Below are 12,895 nucleotides of genomic sequence, written 5' to 3'. Positions count from 1 at the left end.
CACTCAAGACCTCATATTTCATGCTTAGTATATGCCTAGGCAATTATTATGTGCCTTTATTTGTAGGTAGTCATCTTGTCTGCCTACGGGAAGAAGACTGTGCACAGACAAATACTTCTGTTGGGTTTATCTTCCAAACAGAGTTAGGTAAATTAGAAATACAAACATGGGAGCTGGTCTGTAATCAGTCTGCTTTTGTAGTCTATGGAGAAGGGCAGCTTCTTTGACAAAAAGGAATCATTTTGTGTCTCAGTCAGCCAACCAACAGTTCACTATTTTTTTCTATATGATACACAGATAAGTATATGGAAAGATATAAGGGATAGGAGGGATCCAAGACCACTGCAGCCATGCTGACTTACTACATCGAAAGGCCTTCCTCATGCTTCTTTGTATTTCTTTGCTTTGTATCTCAAAATCTTATGGGGTCAGCCTGAGAAATATGAATGACCTCCCCTTAATGATACCCATTAGTTACTCTCTTCTCTCTCCCCAAGTGTTTAGGAATTAATGTGCTTCCTGGGACAGAAACACAAGGTACACAAAGTCACTGGGTTACTTACAAACATCATTGTATTACAAACATCATTGTATCTCAAAGGAGGATAAATCATAGCAAAAATGAACGTTTTCAGGGAATCATATGTCAGAGAGAGTATTCATTACAGTATGGTGTTAATGAAACTACAGTGAAGATGCCATGTAACCCTGTAACCATGTGAATAAGTTGCCCTTATATGATAGTCCTAGATGGTGCCTATCTCCCCAGACAGTTCTTACCCATAAATGAGGGATCTTAAAGGGAAAATATGAATAGAGCAGAAATCTTCATCACTACTGTTTAAAACAAGCAAAAGTATAGACTGGTGTGGCCAGGAATATACTGAACAGGGAAATAGATGATCTGCCTCTTCATCCAAACTCTAGCATTTACTAACATTGTGTCATTGGGCAAGTCAGATAATCTTTCTGTGCTGTAGTTTCTCCTCTGAAAATGGACATAATACTTAATGCTTGCCATGTCAAGTTGACTTAATTAAAATGTTTTATAAACCATGAAGTGCTAAATAAATACAAGTTGTTTTTATTTTACTGTTGTGACTTAATAGCAACATCTTCACCCAGAGGATGCTTAAAAATATGGTTTTCAACCTTTTTTTTTCTTACTTTGTATTCTTCTCTACTCCTATAACTTTAATAATTAGGTCTGTACAAATGATTACTAAATCTAAGTATCGAGATCTAATCTTTCTAATGAGCTTGAGTTATACATCTCCAGTTTTAGGCAAACCATTTCTCCTTGGTTGTTCTGAGTACTTCAAACATAGTCTATTCATAACCAAACTCATTATGTTCCCTCATGAGGAATTATCACTAGCCTCCTAAGGCAAAAACACTGAATCATTCCTGTCTCTTTCTTCTTTTTCTCCTCAATTTTCCCCTCTTATTACAACTGTTATAATGACTTCCTAACTAGTACCATTGCCTTTCACTTGCACCATTTTTGATCCAGTCTCCACATCGTTTGAAAAATGATTTCCCCATTTTTTAAAATTTCTCTAAAACTTTCAGTTCTTCCCTTTTTCTGGTAAGATGAAATACCAAATATCAACTCTTTAGTCTAGCATTTAAGCCCCGTGACTGTCTCCCCCATAGTACAGTACAGTACAGTAGAGAATGTGTTGGATTTGGAGTCAGAGGAGATGTCATTTTGAACCTCAGTTCTACTACAGAGTACCCATGTTATGTCAGTGAAGCCTTTTAACCTTTAGGAACCTATACTCCTCATTTGTAAGATGAAATAAAATAGATAGCTTGTAGAGTTCTTTTTAGCTCTTTATCTATGATTCGACGAATAGAACTTTAGCATACTTTCCGAGCCTTATTTCACAATATATTACTTTATTAAGTATATATCACAGTTAAACTGAACTACTTGATCCCCCCCCTTCTACCCCTCCTCCCCCGTTCTGCTACTATGTATTCATCTATGCCGTGTGCTCTTTGGTTACTTAAGTCCCCTTTCTCCAAAGCCAAGTTCAGGTCAGATATCAACTTCTCCCCTCTTCTCCCTTTCCCCACAGTTAGAAATAATTGAATCATTCTCAAATTTTCTTATAGCACATCTGTCATTCTTCTTTGCTCTTATCTATTCCATCATATATCATGCTTCTAGACATATAGTATATCTTTTATTAGATTGTAAACTCCTGGAGGACAAAATTTTTGTTCTTTTTCTCTAATGGCTATCACAATGCTTTGCACAAAGCATGATTTAATGTTTGAATTTAAATAACTTTTTCCTTTTGACTTGTCACAATCTATATACATAGTGAACTTGCATTTACTGTCAATTTATAAGAATATAAACTTTCTAAGAATGGGAACTGTGTACAATAAATGGTTTTTCCCTTGAATCTATACATTAAATCTAAATTACCTGTTCTCTTTAGCCTGTCACTGTTCTCATTTCCCACTTCTCTTATGGTCTGTTTCTTTTGTTCCAGACAATTTTCTCTTTTGCCTTAAAAATAATTTCTTCCAGAAAACCTATTCTGACGTACCTCAAATGATTTACGGGGGAGATGAGGGGTGGTGAACATGAGTTCACTTGACAGACAGCACAAGTAACCTACCCACATTGAACACACAAAAAAGCCACCTAACTCTCTTCCACCTTGAAGAAAAGAAAAAAAAAGTCTAGGTTTATTTGGCGTTGTGCCTTTGAGTACAGGCTACTTTATATTCCACAAACATAAAGAAATAAATAAGCACTACTATTATACTATGAGTGATTAATAAGCATTAATAAAACTAGTCTGTTGCCATGTGGCATATAAATATTCAGTCACATTTTGGTGAAAAATAAATGTTAATTGGCAGTTAATTGTATTCAGTTGCAGAATGGAAAATGTTGGTATGTTAGCTAGCAAATACTTATGTCTCATACTTTCAGAAGAGGAACAAGAAAAATGCTCAACAAAAATAATGACAATTTGAAAAACCATTTATGTGCAAACAGATTAAGAATTTGAATTAGTCTGAAGGCTAGAATCCAAATTCAAGAGTAATTAAATAAAATAGTTGACAGATGTCAGCTATCCTAATAAAATTTGTATACCCTGAATATTTTCCCATTTCTAATTAACTTCACAGATGATGTTATCTGATTTTGTCACTAACCACTTATTAATGAAGGAAGTGATAACTAGTTACAGAAACTACAGTGCTAGCTGGATACCAGGTTTAAATAATTCTTTATACAGCTGCAATAGATAGGAACCACATGCCTTGAATTTTGTTTACTCTTCTCGTCTGTGATCACTAAGGGGAAAACAAATTTTGTGGAATTCAGTTTTGGGTGACCTTGAAGATACTAAATCTATTTTTTTTGTCAGTGAGCATAATGGCCTGTATTTTTAGATTCTTTATCACAAAGTTATTGTGCCACTAGGCTAGAGATACAGCCATAGGAAGCTGCATAATAAAGTGCAGACGGATAATTTCAAATTCATTTGGAGTTAGGCAGAATATGAACTACCAATAAAACTTTAAGACTTTCATGCAGAGCAGTCATAAATAGCAAAAAGTTTGATAAAACAGTGAGGTGCATCATTATCGTATAATATGGTGTTAGCACCTCAATATAAAAGAGTTGTTATTTTGATGACTGATGAAATTCTGTGCCTAAATAATGAGATTGTATTTGACACATTTTCCAAGTAATCTTGACTGAATAAGATGCTGGTTTGTATTCCAAAGATCACATAAAATATTTTATTTGGTTTGGGTGAATTCTTTTAAGAAAAAAGTTTAGATTCCAGTTCAAATTTGATTTTTGAACTTTGCCACAGAACAGTATTTTATTCTTTATTTCTCATATAACATGGGGAATATTGTCATGTAACATTAAATATAGTAGACTTTTTTGTGTTTTTTTTTTCTGTGAAGAGTAACTAGAAATACCTTAGGCAAGGATGAATAGTCCAGAAGCTGAGGAGTGAAAGGTATGTTTGAGGTCATTTTAGTCCAACCTTGTAAGATATCCTTTATTACCACTGACATTTTTACTTAAACTCTTTCAGACACAAAAAAGTTCACTACTTTGAAAGACAGTTTTAGATAGTACTCATTGTTAGAAAGTTTTCTTTTTATTGATCTCTATATCTCTGGCCCATTTGTAATTGTTTCTGTTTTGTGGAATAGCATAAAAAAATAGGTGCTATTCTAAAGAGAACTTCTCCTTTATCGACATCTTCATGATATCCCTCCAGATACTGGAAAGACATCAATCATGTATTACCTTTCTTTCTTAAGACCTCTTTCCCCTGCTCAACAGTTTATATTTCCATGACTACTCTTTAATATTATATGATTTCCAAATCATTTCTAATCAACAAAAATAAAACTTCGCATGAACTAGTAAATCTAGATTTTTCATATCCTAGATTCCTAAGCAAATTAATATAATTTTTTCTTCTCAGAAATTGATATCATTTTAGAATTTGAAAATGACAAAATGCTCTTAATTTATATTAAAGAAACTGCAAGTGACACTATAACAAAACAAAGATGGTCATTTGTTTTTACCATTTGATGTAGTAAAGCATTTTCCAATATTGATTTTAGGAAATGATTGCATAATTTGACCTCATAAAAGTTAAGACCTGTGGTAAGAAGTGCATAAAGAGAGAATGATTTCTTTGCTTAGAATGTTTTTAGATTGCCTTTAGAATTATTTTTATACCTTATCACATATTTTCAGTTTCTTAAATAATGATTAATCTTTGTTATTTGAAAATGAAACTGACTTTGGAAAACAACATAAATTCATTTGGAATTGTCTATTAAGATGAGTGATCAAATTGGGTTATTTTATACATTTTTCAAATTAAAAAAAATCTTAAAACGTGTCATGATGATAAAATAATTATATTGACTTTCTTATATGTTTTATTAATGTATCTTATTTCCATTGAAGTTGGTTCCTTATTTTCTCTAAAAATTTTAAGCAGAAACAGCATTACTAGAAAAAGTATCTCCCTTGAAGATAGTTGACTTGAAATATAGCTCTTAATTGAATATATGAGTAAGGTCTAGTATGTATTAAATTTGTCCTCTTACTTTCACATCACATATGCAAGGTGCTTTAAACTCATGAGAAGAATCAAGATTTAGGAGTGGTACAAAATTGTGAACTAAAACGATTTAAGATGCTATTTTCTATTGAGTCCTCAACTCTTTAATAATATACATGTCTTCATTAAATGAACAGATATCATTAGGTTATAGATTTAAAAGTATATATTAGAAAACATAGGAGGAAGTTTAAAATAGAGAAACTGGTTGGATATGAGGAATGATTTCTTGACTTTCATGGTGAAGTGTTTTTTTTTTTGTTTTGTTTTGTTTTGTTTAAGTCTAATATACTTGAGAAGATTTAGAGTCTCTACCCTTGAAGATTTTTTTAAAAAGAATAAAATACTATTAGTCTTGCATAATTAAATTGTCTTTAAAAGTGATGAGCTGGACCCATATCATCTCTTAGGATCTCCTTTTAGCTTTGTTTTTGAACAATTTTGTTTCTTTAATATGAAATGTAAAACTTGATGTCTAACCTTTTACTGTTTAATTACTCTTTAATTTAAATATATTTTACTGTAAATTTTGATAGTTTTAGTATATATCTGAATGATTCTTTTAAAATGATTGTTACATATACATTTTAGGGAGACATTTTGACTTACAGACAAGCTCAAAAGCAGAAACATTCTTAACCCATCCTTTTAAAATGAGCTGTCACATTTTCCATTTTAAAAATATTTGTTTGCCCACACCATTTCTTCACGAGTAACCTAATTTATTTTAAGCTTTATTATTCTTTTGGGTCATTTCTAATCTAATTTTTATTCATGCATAGGAAATAATATTTAATCCTAGAATTTTAATATAATTTTCTGACCTAACAACCAATCCATTTTATCCTTAATACAAGATCAGCTAAAATAAATCATATTCAGAAAAATTCAGTGTCTCCCTCTTTTTCCACATTGTAAGGGAAAGATCAATATGTGAAGTTGATGTAGAACAATTTGAGTTGCAGATTAACAGTAGTAATCACAGAGTAGTAGTAGTAAGGCTGAAGAAATCTTTTTGTAAGTGAGCTACCTACTTTAATCAGTTTGCTTTCTAAAGGTGAGCCTGCAATGTCTGGATTTAATGTGGTATAACGAGGTACAGTGTAGCAAGTGGTAATGTAGATTTAGTCTAATTTTAGTTTCTTTAGAAAAATGTCAAAATTATTACATGGAAATATTTGGCTTATATCTATAGGTTAGAAGCATCATCTTGATTTTTAAAAATTACCTCATTATTGATTTCACCTTTTCATTCATTTATATCCATTTTTATCATGAGGGTTTAGAACCATTAAATAACAGAATTATAATTTTCATTTTTTTTCTAAACAAACTCCTGGTTTATTATACCCATTTAAAAAAAGCATTTCAGATGGCAATATGTGGTCCTGTGACAAAAGTATGTGAGATAATGTAACCTTTCATTTTTGCTATATGATCTATCTCTTTGTACAGTTAATTTCCTCCAATAAATGTTCTACACACTTGAAAATTGAGACTGTTTATTTGCTATCTGATCATGTAAGGAGATTCCACACATTTTTTCCCATTACAATCTGGAAGACTAGAGATTTCTGTTTTCTAATATTCATTGTGGGCCCAGATTTTGATGTGCGATGTCTAAGTGATCGTGTTTAGCACTACAGAATCTAACATTCCTGTCCTTATCTTTGGTTAGCTTTGTGTAAATATCATTGAAATTAGCATAAGGTTTATGATGGATTGTTGCTACCACATTTTTGTAAGAATAACTGAGTAGTATAAAAAGACTAGGTATTTGAAATCTTACAAAAAATGTGTGGTTTCAAATTTTAAGAATTTCATTTCAAAAATATTTTCTACCTGAGTGGTCAGTGTTTTTCTTAAAATATAGTATCATATTTGCCCATGCAAATGTAACCTTAAATATTGTACATTTAGAAATTTTAATATCACTACTCTTTCAAAAATATTTAAATTATCAAATTCTGTCTGGATTTGACTTAAAAAAGGATTTAATAAATTCTAAGGATTTTTATGTGCAAAATATCAATGATACCTGATACTATTTATTGTCAGTGTCCAAAATTAGCAGCACATTAAAGATTATTATGGAAAATAAAACCATTAATTAGGATATATCTTAGTATTTATGAAAACTCTGGTAAAGGAAAGGCTCAGAGTTTCATCTTATTGAGGGCTTCTATCTCATTTTCCCAACATGATCCCAGATCTTTGAAAGGCTCTGGCAAAAGCATCACACTGAGTGCTCTCTGAGGATTACAGTAGCTAAGGATGGAAAGCTGATCTCCAATAGATTGATCAGTAAGTGAGGAATCCTTTAATTGTGGCATCTCTTGATTTATACTTCTTTCCACTGGCAGTTACCACCTTAGTCTTATTATCCCTCACCTAGATTGTTGAATTACTCTGCTAATTGGTCTTCCTGCTCAAGTCTCTCTAATCTAGTCTGTCCTATACATTGCCAAAGTAATTTTTCTCACACATCTGACCATTTGACTCCCTTACTCAACTAACTTCAGTGGCTTCCTATTGTGTCTGTATTCAAATATAGGAAAAATAGTTAGGTAACTGCTTTTATAGGAAATTACTAAGCCACATAAGAAAATCAATATAACCATTTGATATAATCACAGGCCTTCCAAACCCCTCCAAATAAAATTGAATAAATTGTTATTTTATCAATACAAACAAACAAGCAAAAAACCTCCCACCTCTACTACAATCAAAGTAGTAGATCATGTTTTGGAGCCAATTTTCTTGATTGTTCCTTGAAGCAAAGTGGAGAATTCCAATTGTAGAAACTAAGGTAGATCAACTACATTTGTAAGTTGAAGTTTTAGATTTGTCTGAGGCATCCAGAGCTTAAATATTTTGCCATAATTGCTCAGCTGTTTTGGATCCCACTGAAGCCAGGTCTTCCAAACTTCAGAGCCATCCATCTATGCATTACACTGCTGCCTCGATATTAATTATGCTTGGTTAAATACATTAAATAATTTCAAAACCAAGAAAAAAATGAAATAACTCCCATTTAAATTCAGTGATTTAAAAAATAAAACCTTTTAAATAATCTTTTCAGCAAAAAAATAATATGTATATCTTAATATACATATTTTATATAAAATATAGATATATGTGTGTATGTATGTATATATATATACATATATATAAATATATAATTATTACATCAAACTCCATATTTCTGGATCTATGTTATGGAAAATATCTTTAGAACAGATGGTATTTTCTGTAGAGCCCATCAAAACAAATTTTAAGTCCCTTGGGAGCTCTAGAATAGGTCAAGATACACCCACCTTTTCCAGATGCTGACCATATTGGCTTTGTTAGGCATGCAGGTTTTTTTTTTTTTAAACCCTTACCTTCCGTCTTGGAGTCAATACTGTATATTGGCTCCAAGGCAGAAGAGTGGTAAGGGCTAGGCAATGGGGGTCAAGTGACTTGCCCAGGGTCACACAGCTGGGAAGTGGCTGAGGCCAGATTTGAACCTAGGACCTCCCGTCTCTAGGACTGGCTCTTAATCCACTGAGCTACCCAGCTGCCCCCCAGGTTTTTTTTTTAACCAAAAGAAGTGAAAGATTGGGCCTAGGAAGTAATATATATCTTGTACCTGGTGTTTTGGAACATTAATCATAGGACCACCTGGCTTGCTTGCATATCATTATGTTTCATTAGGAAACTCTTACTATAAACTTATGCAAAATATAGTTAAACATCTTCATGATTATTATAATAAAAATAAACATCCAAGATGCTTATTATGAAAATTCATTATAAAATCCTTTAGCAACCAAATTTCATGTTTAAGAAAATTGTTAATTTATTGTACTCTAATTCAAAATAGTTAAAAGCCAATCTTCATTCACCCCCCCCCCTATTTTTCTGACTTCATGCTTTTTTAATTCAGAAGTTCACAAGATCTGTAATTCCTTTAATGTGGTGGCTATTCCTTCCACCACCATCTTAGAAAACATATATATTCTTCAATTATTTACAAGTTGCTCTTTTCAAAAAATTTGTCACCTGATGACCAGCCCTTTAGTTGATAAGTCTTCGTGATATTTGGGAGTAGCATAATTTTTGAAAGTTTGTCACTTTTTTTTTTTTTTACAGTAAGAGAAATGTGACATTGTAGTCATTTTAATGAAGCATTTAAAATGCTTTTAGATTTGGGAAATAATACTAATTGGGCTGCTATATTATAATAGTTCTTCCTTCTCACTTCCTAATATTCTTGTCTTGAAACATCTAATGATGGTAAGCATCTGTGGAACCAGAAGAAAAGAAGGAGTGCTCCCAGTTTAAAAACCCCAAATGGATCATTGGTTTTGGGCAGTGATTATATTTTCCATGGAGGCTTTCCTATCTCTACATGCTGGTACTAGGAATTTTATTTTTCTTTTTCGCCAAGCACTCACCGAGCCTCAAGTCCTGTCCTGATACTACTGTATTTCTATAAACACTGCCTGCCACTGACCCTGCCCTGCTGCCACTGACCTTGTTTCACTGCATGCTTCATCCTGTGCTACCACCATCCCCATCTTGCTTCTGCTGGGGCAAAATCAGTTGCATGTTCTGCTACAACCCAGAGCTCTGCCCTGCCATCTTGGCTAATTTTGTCTTGCTTAACTGCCTGAGACTACTTTTGCTCCTCCCCACAACATGCAATGGGTCTGAACTATAGTACCCCTGTAAAATTCATGTACCTACTATTTACCTATCCTTTAACTATAAAATGAGGTGTTTAGATTAAATAAATAGTTGTTTTACAACTCCAAATATATGATCGCATGATCTATACCTTAACTCTCTATCTCCTTATCTAGAGTGCCTGAACGTACGCCCGCCCACCTTGACAACTGTATTTCAGTGTAATTTTATTTTGTTTTATTCATTATACGCATTATCTGAGGTGTCTCTAGATTTCACCCAATGGCCAAAGGGATTCGCGGGCATACTGGGGGTTCAAGCAAAGCTAGTACCTTTGGTGTAGGACTTGCCAGGCCCCTTTTAGGATCGCTTTCTTCCTTTGGTGTCTCCTTGCCAGCTCTCATTGGTGGTTCCAAGACACTGGGGAGCATGTGCAGCAGCCATACCGCAGGAAGCCCCATTGGCAGGTAGGCTAAACCACAGGCCTCGAACCTGCTCTGGAGGTAGAGGGAGTTCTACCCCAGGCGGTGAAGACTTCCGCCCCAACCTCGGTAGTCGAAGGGGTGGAGAAGAACAGTTTGTTCTAATGGTCCTGAAGGTGGCGAAAACGGGCACCAGGGAGTGCTTAGGGCTTGGTTCGACACTCAGGAAGCCAACATTCTCTAATGAATCCCAGGTTATCAGCAGTCATCTTGCTTTTGGTTCCACTGCTCGACTTACTTGACTTTTGGAGAGAATGAGGCTGGTGACCTTGTATGCCTCGGCTTCACATAAGTCCAGTTTATGCTTGAGTCAAAAGCCATCACCCAGTGTCAGCAGCTAACGGAGTCCGTGACCAAAAAGAGGTTATAAAAACCCTTACAACCATCCCATCGCTCTCTCAGGCTAGGTATGGCTTTTACGTTTTAGCTTTTAGCATCTAGCCCCACCTCCAGCTACCACTGCCCAAATCCCTAGGCACACAGCCTCCACTCCTGTGAAGCCCACAGTCATGGAAGCATACCCGCTCCTCATGGAGTTGTAGGTGTCCCTATTCCCATTGCCTGTCAGGTAGAAGTTCGGTGGGGGTGAGGGGGGTGAGGTAGAGGGGAAAAGAGTGGAAGTCTCGGCTTGTGCTGGCAGCCAGCTTCAGGGGAGATGTGTTCATGGCATTCGAAGTTGGAATTATGACCAATTTTCTCATAGAAACATCGTTGTAAATGGTGGTTAGATTTTATTGTACCATTAGTACTATAGTTCAGCTATGTTATGGGTTGAATAGGCTTTTGTGGGTGGCCTAGAAACCTAATCACCATTTATAACGTTGTTTCTCTGGGAAAATTCATTCTGAGTTCCAAACGACTGACTTACAAATGAACTTCTGGAGTAGGACTAACTCATATGTAAGTTGGGGACTGACTTGGCATTAGAAATTCTATATGTAATAATGGTAGGAGATAAATGTCCATCATTTGGGTGATGAAAAAATGTATTGATTTGTGATTCTTGTAGATTTTAGTTTTGTGGATGAGGACAAGTGTAAAAGGGGAAAAAATTGCAGGTATAGTAAACATCGCCTAAATTTAGCTTTGCGTTACTTTTTCAAATGAACACTGACTAAGGAATCAGGAAAAGTAACTTAAAGTTAAATGTTAATAATGATCTATTTATTTGACAAATTACAACCAAGGAAAATTTAGTTTACTTCTTCCCTTTCTGTGTAATCCTTATACTCTCAATGGCATGAAGGGATAAGGAGGGATGATCGGAAGGAGATAAAAATGAAGGCAGGGAAAGAAATGAGGATTTGGAGAAGTTAAGAATTTTTAGCTCTGTGGACTGTATTTTAAAATTTTAATTAATCAGCTTAATTTTTCCATCAAACTCTTTCATATCCACAAAAATCAAACAGATTGCTTCCTCCATATTTCTAATACATGCTCAAATATGATGCTTTAATTTATTTTTAAAATAGGTATTTATGTTATTAGGTTTAGAACTAATTTACTCTAAATTTTTATCTCTTCAATATCATAGGACCATAGATCTAAAGCTTGAAGGGACCTGAGAGGTCATCTAATGCACTCATTCATTTTTCAGATGAGGAACTAAGATTTAAAGAAGTTAAGTAACTTGCCCAAGGCCATACAGTTAATAAAAAAAATAGTTGGGATTCAAAACCAAGTCCCCTGGCAGCTACATGGTTCTGTGGCTAGAGTACTGAGCCAAAGTCAAAAGAACTGAGTACAAATTCAAACACTAGATTCATGCTCTTGGACAAGTTCCTTAACCTTTGTTTGCCTCAGTTTCCTCAACTGTCAAATACAGTAGCACCTTCCTCACATGGCTATTGTGAATTTTAGGTGAGATAATATTTGAAAAGCATTTAACACAGTACCTAGCACATAGAAAACACTTTATAAATTCCACCCATCATCATTGCCATTATTTTCAGAATTCTTTCCACTCAACCACTTTGTTCTGTCAATTATCTACTTTTGGCACCAATCTAAAAGCTTATCTGGAAAGGGTCATCCCAACTCAGAAGGAACATTGGGCTTCCAGTTTTAGATATTTCTTTTCCACTTACATGTTTTTTTTTCTAAGCATATGACAGATTTAAGTCACTTAACCCTTCTAAAATTAGATTCTATCATCTGATAATGGGGTTACTAATACTTGAACTACATACCTCACAGAGTTGTTGTGAGGTAAAACATTGTGTAAACATTCAAGAAATATAGAGATAATTTTATATTTATGTCAGGGAGCATCATATTGTAGAAGATAGAAATCTGGAATTGAAGCCAGGATGATTTAGGTTCAAGTTCTGCTGTGATGTGACTTTTGCCATGTTACTCAGTATCTTAATGGTATAAAAAACCCATATCACAGCATTCTGGAGTGCAGCCTGAAACATATTAAAATGTAATTAAGAATTATTTAACATATAAATAAAATATAGTAAAACAGATAATATTAGCCTGTGGTTTTCTACATTCATATGCAGTTCTCCAGGTATGTATCTGTTTGTACTATTAAGTTCAGTGTGTTTGACACTTGTAGTCGAAATGGTTCTCTGATTAGACTGTAGTAGTCTCTCAGTA

General features: G+C 34.1%; 1 protein-coding gene and 1 long non-coding RNA gene across 3 annotated transcripts in view; one reads left to right on the top strand and one right to left on the bottom strand.

Moving 5' to 3' along the window:
• The window catches only part of SDK1 (sidekick cell adhesion molecule 1), a 1,320,044-nt gene that overhangs the window by 237,804 nt on the left and 1,069,345 nt on the right, over window positions 1–12,895 (top strand).
• Window positions 1–12,895, bottom strand: part of LOC103104308 (uncharacterized) — a 59,581-nt gene that overhangs the window by 17,034 nt on the left and 29,652 nt on the right. The gene's annotated exons all lie outside the window — the stretch shown is intronic.

The sequence above is a fragment of the Monodelphis domestica genome, chromosome 7 (genome assembly GCF_027887165.1).
Source record: "Monodelphis domestica isolate mMonDom1 chromosome 7, mMonDom1.pri, whole genome shotgun sequence".
NCBI classification, from domain to species: Eukaryota; Metazoa; Chordata; class Mammalia; order Didelphimorphia; family Didelphidae; genus Monodelphis; species Monodelphis domestica.
Note: the sequence above shows the minus strand (reverse complement) of the source record. Positions and strands in the feature narration are given on the sequence as shown.